Genomic DNA, 12,557 nt, shown 5'->3' on the forward strand with positions numbered 1-12,557 from the left:
AGTAACAGCCAGCATAGCCAAGCTTCTGGCCTGCGAAATGCTGCCATATCGAGTGATGGAGACAAACAGCTTCAAGGGCATGATGTCAGTGGCCATCCCACGTTACGTGGTTCCCAGCCGCTACCACTTTGCGCGCTCTGCAATGCCTGAGCATGAGCACGTGGTCAGCAAAATAACCCGAAGCTTGAAGAATGCCGTTGCCTGCAAGGTTCACCTCACCACTGACACCTGGACGAGTGCGTTCGGCCAGGGTCGATACATCTCCCTTACCGCGCACTGGGTGAACCTTGTGGAGCCTGGCAGCGATTCCTCACCTGCTACGGCGCGGGTGTTGCCCACGCCGCAAACAGCTGCACCGCCGTCCCTCCCACTGGATAACAACAGCAGCACCTACCTCTCTGACTCCTTCTCCTCCAACGCATCTCAAAGCTGTACCTCATCCGGAAACGCTAACCCAGCAGCAGTAGGATCGTGAAAGCAGTGCAGCACAGCTGTTGGCATGCGTCAGCGAGCGTTGCTGAAGCTGATCTGCTTTGGGGATAAGCAGCACACAGGGGAGGAAATTTGGAGGGGAATAAAGGAACAGACGGATTTGTGGCTGGCACCACTGGACCTGAAACCGGGCATGGTTGTGTGTGATAATGGGAGTAATCTCATTCGCGCTTTAAGGTTGGCTAAGCTGACACACATCCCTTGCCTGGCGCACGTGATGAACCTAGTAGTTCAGCGGTTCCTGAGGACATACTCAGGCGTGGCCGATCTTCTGTTGAAGGTGCGACGAGTGGCCAAACATTGCAGAAATTCCAGTACTGCTTCGGGGGCACTCGCCAAGATGCAGGAGCGCTTCAATCTCCCCCACCATCGCTTGCTGTGTGATGTCTCTACGCGCTGGAATTCTACGCTGCACATGCTAGCCTGCTTTTGCGAGCAGAAGAGTGCAGTGGTCCAGTACATGACGGCGCAGTACCGAGGCGCATCCGGACAGCTGCCAAGCTTCTGTGGATCCGATTGGGCCAACATGTTGGACCTCTGCCAAGTCCTCCAAAATTTTGAGCAATCCACGTTGCTTGTGAGCAGTGACAACTCTTCAGTCAGCATTACCATACCACTGCTGTGTTTACTGAAAAGGTCAATGTTGAAAATCAAGGAAACAGCTGTCATGATGCAACTGGGGGAATCTGAAGGAGAAAACGATCAGCGTGATGGTACCAACATCAGGCCATCCACCTCAGGAAACGCTGGCCCCAGCAGCTATGACGAAGAAGAGGAGGAGGAACAGCTGGAGTTGGAGCAGGAATTTCCTGACACCACTGACGAGGGCCAGAGCGGTGCACGTTGGACTTCCACAATTCAGCGCGAATGGTCAGCAGAAGCAGACCAGGAAGAAGGTGACGACTATGATGCATCACAACAACTATCACAACGCTGACAAGAGGATGATGAGGATTCTGGCAGGACTCTGGCACACATGGCTCAATTCATGCTAGACTGCATTGAACGCGACCCACGCATTGTGCGCATTCTGGACAACCCCAATTACTGGGTTTATACCCTTCTGGATCCACGGTACAAACACAATGTTCCAAAACTGCTTGAAGAAAGAGTCAGACAGGTCAAAATGGAAGAATACCAGCAGGCCCTTGTGGAGACTTTAGAGAGGAGATTGACATACTCCCCTTCCTCTAGCCATTTGTACGCCGACAGACTGACTTCCGCAAACCCAGGACGACCAGGAGGGCAGCAAACAACACAAGCCGCAGCTAGTGCCCAAAAGGGAATGGTATCGGCAGTGTCCTTGGAGTGGGAAAATTTTCTGACACCCATGCAGCAGCAGCCCACAGAACAGCAAGCGTGCAGATCCACCTCCAACACCGATCGCCTGGAGAAGATGGTCAAGGACTACATGTCAGATGGCGTAGCTGTGTTGAACAATCCATCTGCACCCTTCAACTATTGGGTATCGAAGCTAGACACCTGGCACGAACTGGCAATGTACGCAATAGAGGTGCTGGCTTGCCCGGCAGCCAGCGTTATGTCGGAACGCTGTTTCAGTGCTGCCGGAGGCATCGTCACAGATCGGCGTATCCGCCTCTCCACAGAAAATGCAGACCGTCTGACTCAAATTAAAATGAATCAATCCTGGATTGGAAACGACTACGCAACACTCCTGGACCCCAACCAAGTAACATGAACAATGACCATCTGTTTATTGAACCTCTCATCTGTATTACATTTATGACTGCATGGCGGCAAAAAGCATTGCTATATCCGCACGCTATTTGTCCTCATGCAAGGCCTGGGATGCTGTGTCTCAAAAAGCGTGGCCTTCTCCTCCTGCGCCTCCTCCTGTTCCATCACGTGTGCTGCTGCTGCTGCTGGGTTAGCGTTTCCGGTCCCTGTTTATTGAACCTCTCATCTTTATTACATTTATGACTGCATGGCAGCGAAAAGCATTGCTATATCTGCACGCTATTTGTCCTCATGCAAGGCCTGGGATGCTGTGTCTCAAAAAGCGTGGCCTTCTCCTCCTGTTCTATCACGTGTGCTGCTGCTGCTGCTGCTGGGTTAGCATTACCGGTCCCTTTTCCTGGAACCTCTTCTCTGTATTACATTTATGACTGCATGGCGACAAAAAGCATGTTACCTGTGCAAAGAAACATGACATTTTCCACATTGAAAAGACAGTTTTTCCTTTGATACTTTACAATCAATTTTCTCAAAAACTATAAGCTCTTTTTCAAATATTTTTTTTCCTCTTGTACCCACTCCCAAGGTGCACATACCCTGCAAATTTGGGGTATGTAGCATGTAAGGAAGCTTTACAAAGCACGAAAGTTCGGGTCCCCATTGACTTCCATTATGTTCGGAGTTAGGCGCGAACACCCGAACATCGCGGTGATGTTCGGCGAACGTTCGCGAACCCGAACATCTAGGTGTTCGCCCAACACTAGTTATCAGGCAGCAGTGGCCAGTTACTAGGCAGCAGTGAGCAGTTGTAAGAGTTTGAGAGGCATTTCACTGCCTATCAAAAGTCTGTGGAAAGGAGGCCTGATTCTGCACCGAATCTGCACATTTTATGATCTACTCACTCTGCATCTATTCTACTAACATCTGTAAGTGCCTCCTAATCCCCTCTGTAACCATTACCCATAGTCTCCCCCAGGCCCCAGTCTCTGCCTCGGCCTGACCACAGATGGCACCACTGCTGATAAGCAGTCGGCAGACAGACACTTGTTTACCAGTATGTATAAATATATAAGGCCTCTTTTCCATTGGCAGGCATTGAAATGCCTGTCTCACTCTTATGAATAACGAAGATATTACAACTAGTGATGCTCAAATACCCCTTTTCAAAATTCGAGTTAGGTCGAATTCGAATAGTAAATTATTCGAGGTCAGTCGAATATTCGAGTCGAATAATTTTTACTATTCGATTCGACCTCGGACTTCGAGCTCACTATTCGAGTCGGTATGCGAGCTCACTATTCGAGCTGACTATTCGAATTGGCCTTAAATAGCTTCCAACACTTGTTTTGAGGGTGAATGATGCAAGAAACATCTTTTTTTCCAAGTAACAACAGCAAGTGATTATGTGGGGATGTTCCTTTAAAAAAAAATGTGGAAAGAGAAGTTGTGTCCTTAATTTTGTTCAGTAGTGTTACTGTATATACTTGTTCTTCTTCTTCTTTATCTTTCTTCTTCTTCTTCTAGATCTTCTTCTTCTATATCTTCTTCTTCTTCTATATTGTCTTCTTCTTCTTCTTCTTCTTCATCATCTTCTTCTTCTTCTTCATCATCTTCTTCTTCTTCTTCTTCATCATCTTCTTCTTCTTCTTCATCATCTTCTTCTTCATCTTCATCTTCTTCATCTTCTTCTTCTTCTTCATCTTCATCTTCTTCATCTTCTTCTTCTTCATCTTCTTCTTCTTCTTCATCTTCTTCTTCTTCTTCTTCATCTTCTTCTTCTTCTTCTTCATCTTCTTCTTCATCTTCTTCTTCTTCTTCTTCTTCTTCATCTTCTTCATCATCTTCTTCATCTTCTTCTTCTTCATCTTCTTCTTCTTCATCTTCTTCTTCTTCATCTTCTTCATCTTCTTCATCTTCTTCTTCTTTTTCATCTTCTTCTTCATCATCTTCTTCATCTTCTTCTTCATCTTCATCTTCTCCTTCTCCTTCTTTTTCAATATCGTCTTCTTCTTCTTCACGTATTTCTCTTTTCAATTTTTTTTTAAAGAAATGCAGCTATTTTTGAGCGTAACAAATAGCTGGTGGGCGCACGCATGTTGGAAGCGCCATTGTATGTGCTCCCTGGCAGTGGAAACACAAAGACAGCAGGAGGTAAATTCAGCAGCAGGAGGAGGAGGATGAGTGTGTGGCAGCAGGCAGTCAATGAGGCAGGCAGCTCGCCGTGACATAATAGCCCTGGTACCTAGCGGTGATACCAGGGCTGTAAATAAACACAACAGGAGGTCCCAGAAAGCGGTCGTGCAGCCCACATTGTGTCCAATACACAACTGGGACAACACAGTTTTCAACCCGGGCACCTCAGAAAAATTAAACCTTTTTTTTTTTTAATGGTTTGTTTGGTTTTGGTTTTGCAACCAATATAGCTATTGTTTGACGTAATAGCTGGTGGCAGAGTGGCAGCAGAAGGTAATTCTGTGTACCCTGGCAGTGGGAAACACAGACAGACAGCAACAGCAGCAGGAGGAATGGAGGAGTAATGTGAGCAGCTATTGTTTGACGTAATAGCTGGTGGCAGAGTGGCAGCAGAAGGTAAATCATCTGTGTAGTGTACCCTGGCAGTGGGAAACACAGACAGACAGCAGCAGCAGCAGCAGGAGGAGGTATGGAGGAGTAGTGTGAGTGTGGCAGCAGGTAGGCAGCGTGACATAATAGCCCTGGTACCTAGCGGTGATACCAGGGCTGTAAATAAACACAACAGGAGGTCCCAGACAGCGGTCGTGCAGCCCACATTGTGTCCAATACACAACTGGGACAACACAGTTTTCAACCCGGGCACCTCAGAAAAATTAAACCTTTTTTTTTTTTTTAATGGTTTGTTTGGTTTTGGTTTTGCAACCAATATAGCTATTGTTTGACGTAATAGCTGGTGGCAGAGTGGCAGCAGAAGAAGGTAATTCTGTGTACCCTGGCAGTGGGAAACACAGACAGACAGCAGCAGCAGGAGGAGGAATGGAGGAGTAGGCGAGCAGCTATTGTTTGACGTAATAGCTGGTGGCAGAGTGGCAGCAGAAGGTAAATCATCTGTGTACCCTGGCAGTGGGAAACACAGACAGACAGCAGCAGCAGCAGCAGGAGGAGGTATGGAGGAGCAGTGTGAGTGTGGCAGCAGGTAGGCAGCGTGACATAATAGCCCTGGTACCTAGCGGTGATACCAGGGCTGTAAATAAACACAACAGGAGGTCCCAGACAGCGGTCGTGCAGCCCACATTGTGTCTAATACACAACTGGGACAACACAGTTTTCAACCTGGGCACCTCAGAAAAATTAAACCTTTTTTTTTTTTTTAATGGTTTGTTTGGTTTTGGTTTTGCAACCAATATAGCTATTGTTTGACGTAATAGCTGGTGGCAGAGTGGCAGCAGAAGAAAGTAATTCCGTGTACCCTGGCAGTGGGAAACACAGACAGACAGCAGCAGCAGCAGCAGGAGGAGGTATGGAGGAGCAGTGTGAGTGTGGCAGCAGGTAGGCAGCGTGACATAATAGCCCTGGTACCTAGCGGTGATACCAGGGCTGTAAATAAACACAACAGGAGGTCCCAGACAGCGGTCGTGCAGCCCACATTGTGTCCAATACACAACTGGGACAACACAGTTTTCAACCCGGGCACCTCAGAAAAATTAAACCTTTTTTTTTTTTAATGGTTTGTTTGGTTTTGGTTTTGCAACCAATATAGCTATTGTTTGACGTAATAGCTGGTGGCAGAGTGGCAGCAGAAGAAGGTAATTCTGTGTACCCTGGCAGTGGGAAACACAGACAGACAGCAGCAGCAGCAGCAGGAGGAGGTATGGAGGAGCAGTGTGAGTGTGGCAGCAGGTAGGCAGCGTGACATAATAGCCCTGGTACCTAGCGGTGATACCAGGGCTGTAAATAAACACAACAGGAGGTCCCAGACAGCGGTCGTGCAGCCCACATTGTGTCCAATACACAACTGGGACAACACAGTTTTCAACCCGGGCACCTCAGAAAAATTAAACCTTTTTTTTTTTTAATGGTTTGTTTGGTTTTGGTTTTGCAACCAATATAGCTATTGTTTGACGTAATAGCTGGTGGCAGAGTGGCAGCAGAAGAAGGTAATTCTGTGTACCCTGGCAGTGGGAAACACAGACAGACAGCAGCAGCAGCAGCAGGAGGAGGTATGGAGGAGCAGGGGAGGACTGGCCAGGGGGGAAGGGGGGAGATTTCCCCCCCAGGCTGCCTCTCATTTAATGATTCAGGGCTGGTGCATGGCCTGTTGCATTCAGGTTATTGTATAAGGCAATATGAACCACTAAGTTGGCTGAGGGGAATAAAAGCCCAATTAGCAATTAGAGGGCGGGAAAGTAAATATACACAGCATGATGCAGAGCAGAGGCTTGCCTGGAGGGTCTGTGGGAAAAAAACTGTCTGCTCTCTTACCATCATAGCTCCCAACTTTCCCTCTTTTGAAGGGACAGTCCCTCTTTGGATATACAGTAAGTGTGTGTGGGGGGACCATTTGGGCTGAGGCTGCCATGAACATGGGCCTCTAGTTTTTTTTCCCTCCAGGCCAAAAGGTCCCAGTCCTCCCCTGTGGAGGAGCAGTGTGAGTGTGGCAGCAGGTAGGCAGCGTGACATAATAGCCCTGGTACCTAGCGGTGATACCAGGGCTGTAAATAAACACAACAGGAGGTCCCAGACAGCGGTCGTGCAGCCCACATTGTGTCCAATACACAACTGGGACAACACAGTTTTCAACCCGGGCACCTCAGAAAAATTAAACCTTTTTTTTTTTTTATGGTTTTTTGGTTTTTGGTTTTACAACCAATATAGCTATTGTTTGACGTAATAGCTGGTGGCAGAGTGGCAGCAGAAGAAGGTAATTCTGTGTACCCTGGCAGTGGGAAACACAGACAGACAGCAGAAGGGCAGTACACAGCAGCCCACTGTAGGTGTAAAATGTGTGGCTGCAGGCGACGTAATAGTCAAAGTGAACCAGGCTGGCTTAGTGAGCAGGAGCCAGGAGGTGGTAAAGGGTGGTAAGGCACATTAACGATGGTTCCGGCAGCCAGTTCATGTCCCCCTCTCGCCGACAACAGGGGCCAGGAACTCGCCTTCCACCCACGCCTGGTTCATCTTGAGAAACGTCAGTCTGTCCACAGACTTGTGAGACAGACGTGAGCGTTTCTCGGTGACCACGCCACCAGCTGCACTGAAGCAGCGCTCGGACAGCACGCTGGAAGGGGGGCAGGACAGCACTTCCAGGGCGTACTGCGCCAGCTCGCTCCAGATCTCCATGCGCTTGACCCAATACTCCATGGGATCAACAGGGGCATCGCTGTCAAGCCCGCTGTACGACCCCATGTAGTCAGCCACCATGCGGGTCAGGCGCTGGCTGTGACCGGAGGAGGATGCTGCTGCATGCATCTCCTCTCTAGTCACTGCTGCCGGAGCCTCTACAGTCCTGTAGAGCTCGTGGCTGAGAGACAGCAGGTCTGTGGGGCGCTTGCTGCTGCTGGATGCAGGCACCTGCTGCTGCCTCTGTGCTGGCTGCTGGACAGTGGGGGTGGAAGGCTGGGGGAAGCCTTCCTCCAAGCGCTCAACAAGGGCCTGCTGCAAGCTCCTTATTTGTTGCGCTGGGTCTCCTCCTGCAGGCGGCAGGAACTGGCTCAACTTCCCCTTGAGGCGTGGGTCCAACATCATGCTGATCCAGATGTCCTCCCTCTGCTTCATCTGGATCACCCTGGGGTCCCTGCGCAGGCACGTCAGCATGTGCGCTGCCATTGGGAAGAGGCGGGCCACGTCTGCTGGCACATCGACGTCAGTGCTGTCCTCATCCTCCTCCTCTGCCGCCTCATCCTCTCTCCACCCCCGCACCAACTCAGCTGCGCTGTGCTGATCCCCCTCATCAGCAGCCAGGTCAGGGACCTCCACCAAGTCCTCCTCCTCCTCCCCCTCAGAGGTGGACTGCGCAGCTGGTTGCCGCTCCTGCTGGTCCAAGGCTGCCGCTCCCTGTTCCAGCAAAGCATCGAGGGCCCTGTTCAGCAGAGAAACCAGGGGCACCCACTCGCAGACCATAGCATGGTCCCTGCTCACCATGTTTGTGGCCTGCAGGAAGGGAGCCAGCACAAAGCACACCTGCTGCATGTGCCTCCAGTCATCATCGGGGACGATGGACGGGATGTTGCTGGTCTTGTCCCTTCTCTGAGCGGCGGAAACAGTGGCCAGGGCAAGGTACTGTTTGACAGCGCGCTTCTGTTCAACCAGACGCTCCAACATCGCCAGGGTGGAGTTCCAGCGAGTCGGAACGTCAAGGATCAGCCGATGGCGTGGCAGATCCAGCTCCTTTTGCATGTCTTCCAGGCTCGCACAGGCTGCAGCCGAGCGCCGGAAGTGACGCACAACATTCCTTGCCGTTTCCAGCAGTTCGCCCATCCCCTGGTAGGTGCGCAGGAACTTCTGCACCACCAGGTTCAGCACGTGGGCAAGACAGGGGATGTGGGTCAGGTTTCCCCTGTCTATTGCGGCAACCAGATTGGCCCCATTGTCGGCCACCACCTCTCCGACTCTGAGGCCTCTGGGGGTCAGCCAAATCCTCTCCTGCTCCTGGAGTTTGGCCAACACATGGGTTGCCGTCAGCTTGGTCTTCCCAAGGCTGACCAAGTGCAGCAGCGCTTGGCAGTGGCGGGCCTTCACGCTGCTGCTGAGGCGGGGGGTTTGGCCAGGTGTGCCGGAGGATGGCAGAGGATCGGAGGAACCTGCTGCAGTTCCCCTGACCCTGCGGGGTGGCACCACCCACTGTGTTGCTGCTGCTGCTGTGCCCGCTGCTGCTCTCCCATCCTCACCCCCTTCCACCAAGCTGACCCAGTGGACAGTGAAGGACAGGTAGCGGCCTGTCCCGAAGCGGCTGCTCCAGGAGTCCATGGTGACGTGGACCCTTTCACCAACCGCGTGCTCCAGCCCTCGCTCCACATTGGCCATCACAAAGCGGTGCAGTGCAGGAATGGCCTTGCGGGCAAAGAAGTGTCTGCTGGGGAGCTGCCAGTCTGGGGCTGCGCAAGCAAGCAGCGCACGAATGTCGCTCCCCTCCTGCACGAGCGTGTACGGCAGGAGTTGGGAGCACATGGCCCGTGCCAGCAAGCCGTTCAGCTGCCGCACGCGACGGCTGCTGGGAGGCAGAGCCCTAACCACCCCCTGGAAGGACTCGCTCAAAAGGCTCTGGCGTGGCCTTTTGCTGACACGGGAATCAGCAGACACAGCAGAGGAGGCCACTGAGGACTGGCTGCCAGAACAGGCCTCAGTGTCGGCGGCAGGAGTTGCAGAGGGGGGAGGAGCAGTGCGTTTCCGCACTCCTGCTGGTGCTGCTGGAGGAGCAGGAGGGCGGGTGGCTGCTGTTGCTGCTGCTGCTGCTGAAGGCTGTGCAGTGATGGGTGTGGTGCCACTGCCAGCACCAGATGCCTTCAGCCTCTGGAACTCCTCATGCTGGTGGAAATGTTTAGCCGCAAGGTGGTTGATGAGCGAGCTGGTGCAGAACTTTAAGGGGTCTGCACCTCTGCTCAACTTCCGCTGACAGTGGTTGCAAGTGGCGTACTTGCTGTACACAGTGGGCATGGTGAAATATCGCCAGATTGGTGACTTAAACATCCCCCTACGGCATGGAAGCGCTGCTGCCTGTCTCCCTGTGGTGGTTGGGGGGGGGGCTTGGGTGCGGCTGGTGGTGGTACTGGCAGATGCTGCTGCTGCTGCTGCTGAGCCTGAGACACCAGCAGGCTGTGGGACCTGCCTACGCCTTGCAAGGCCCACAAGAGCATCCTCCTCCTCAGAGCTGCTGAGGACGACATCCCCTGGAGGTGGTGGCACCCAGTCTCTGTCTGTCACCGGGTCATCATCATCCTCCCCCTCCTGAAACATGTCCTGCTGGGATGAGGACCCCCCAAACTCCTCTCCTGATGCATGGATGGGCTGCTTGACTGTCGCCACAGTCTTGCTGTCCAATCCCTCATCCCCCAAAGTGCCCATCAGCATCTCCTCCTCAAAATCGCCAACAACAGCAGACAATTGACTCATGATGCCTGGGGTCAAAAGACTGCTGAATGACAGGTCGCCAACTGACGGTGAACTGGCCTCCTCCCCAGGCCCTGCTGGGCGGCTGCTGCGAACAGGGGTGGTGGTGGTGGTGGTGGTGGTGGTGAGGGTGGAGGCCTCGGATGCAGAGCTGATGGCGGGCTGCTCATCCTCCGTCATGAGTTGCACCACAGTGTCTGCATCCTTTTCCTCAATGGGACGTTTCCGACCCGGCTGGAGGAAAATGGGAGCAGGTGCTACACGCTGCTGCTGCTGTGTCTCTGCAGCGTGAGTTGCAGATGCTCCTGCTGGGCGGCGCCGAAGGCGTCCACGGCCAGTGGCTATGGGAGGAATGTTAGCCACTGACGCTGCTGCTGCTGCTGCGGAACTGTGCATGGTGGCGCGCCCGCGGCCGCGGCTTGCCACAATGCTGCTCCCTCTCCTCCTGATTCCCTTGCTGCCCTTGCCCTTGCCCAAACCGCGCTGGCTGCCACTTCCAGACATCTTCAATGTTTTGGGTGTATAGACAAAAGTTTTTTAAAAGGGCGGGTGAAAAGTGGGGTACTTTAATGGAGTGGGTTGGTTGGTGAGGTGACTGAGTGAGTGTCCCCTAGTACAGTAAGTAAGTAGTAACAGTCAGGAAGTACAACTAGCAGTTACAATAATCAGTAGTAATCACAAGTAAATTTAGTGTGTGTACACTCAGACAGTGAGTGCACGCACGCAGGAGCTAGTAGCCTATGAACACAGTGACTGAGTGTCCTAGACTCCTAGTACAGTAAGAGTAAGTAGTAACAGTAAGTAGAACTAACTAATTACAATAATCAATCAGCGATCAGAAGGAAATAGAGTGTGGGTGGTGTGTGTACACTCAGACAGTGAGTGCACGCACGCAGGAGCTAGTAGCCTATGGACAGTGACTGAGTGTCCTAGACTCCTAGTACAGTAAGAGTAAGTAGTAACAGTAAGTACAACTAACTAATTACGATAATCAATCAGCGATCAGAAGGAAATGGAGTGTGGGTGTGTGTACACTCAGACAGTGAGTGCACGCACGCAGGAGCTAGTAGCCTATGAACACAGTGACTGAGTGTCCTAGACTCCTAGTACAGTAAGAGTAAGTAGTAACAGTAAGTAGAACTAACTAATTACAATAATCAATCAGCGATCAGAAGGAAATGGAGTGTGGGTGTGTGTACACTCAGACAGTGAGTGCACGCACGCAGGAGCTAGTAGCCTATGAACACAGTGACTGAGTGTCCTAGACTCCTAGTACAGTAAGAGTAAGTAGTAACAGTACGTAGAACTAACTAATTACAATAATCAATCAGCGATCAGAAGGAAATAGAGTGTGGGTGGTGTGTGTACACTCAGACAGTGAGTGCACGCACGCAGGAGCTAGTAGCCTATGGACAGTGACTGAGTGTCCTAGACTCCTAGTACAGTAAGAGTAAGTAGTAACAGTAAGTACAACTAACTAATTACGATAATCAATCAGCGATCAGAAGGAAATAGAGTGTGTGTTGTGTGTGTACACTCAGACAGTGAGTGCACGCACGCAGGAGCTAGTAGCCTATGAACACAGTGACTGAGTGTCCTAGACTCCTAGTACAGTAAGAGTAAGTAGTAACAGTAAGTAAGTAGAATTAACTAATTACGATAATCAATCAGCGATCAGAAGGAAATAGAGTGTGTGTTGTGTGTGTACACTCAGACAGTGAGTGCACGCACGCAGGAGCTAGTAGCCTATGGACAGTGACTGAGTGTCCTAGACTCCTAGTACAGTAAGAGTAAGTAGTAACAGTAAGTACAACTAACTAATTACGATAATCAATCAGCGATCAGAAGGAAATAGAGTGTGTGTTGTGTGTGTACACTCAGACAGTGAGTGCAGTGCGCACACGCAGGAGCTAGTAGCCTATATGAACAGTGACAGTGAGTGTCCCTACGGGTACAGTAAGAGTAAGTAGTAAGTAAGTACAACTAACTAACAATAATCTATCAGTAATCAGAAGGAAATAGAGTGTGTGTACACACAGACAGTGAGTGAGTGCACACACGCAGGAGCTAGCTAGTAGCCTATAAACAGTGACAGTCAGTGAGTGTCCTACTCCTAGTACAGTATAACTACAATACTATTAGTAAAAGACAGCAGAAATACTGGTATAGATGAGAGAAATAAACAGAGGACAGCTGCCCACAGAGGCAAGGCCCCCCTGAGGCCTAAACCTGTAAGCTTGCAGCAGCTGCCTGTCTCTAATGTAACACACAAGCTACTAACTAAAATACAA

The sequence above is a fragment of the Hyperolius riggenbachi genome, chromosome 10 (genome assembly GCF_040937935.1).
Source record: "Hyperolius riggenbachi isolate aHypRig1 chromosome 10, aHypRig1.pri, whole genome shotgun sequence".
In the NCBI taxonomy this organism is placed as follows: Eukaryota; Metazoa; Chordata; class Amphibia; order Anura; family Hyperoliidae; genus Hyperolius; species Hyperolius riggenbachi.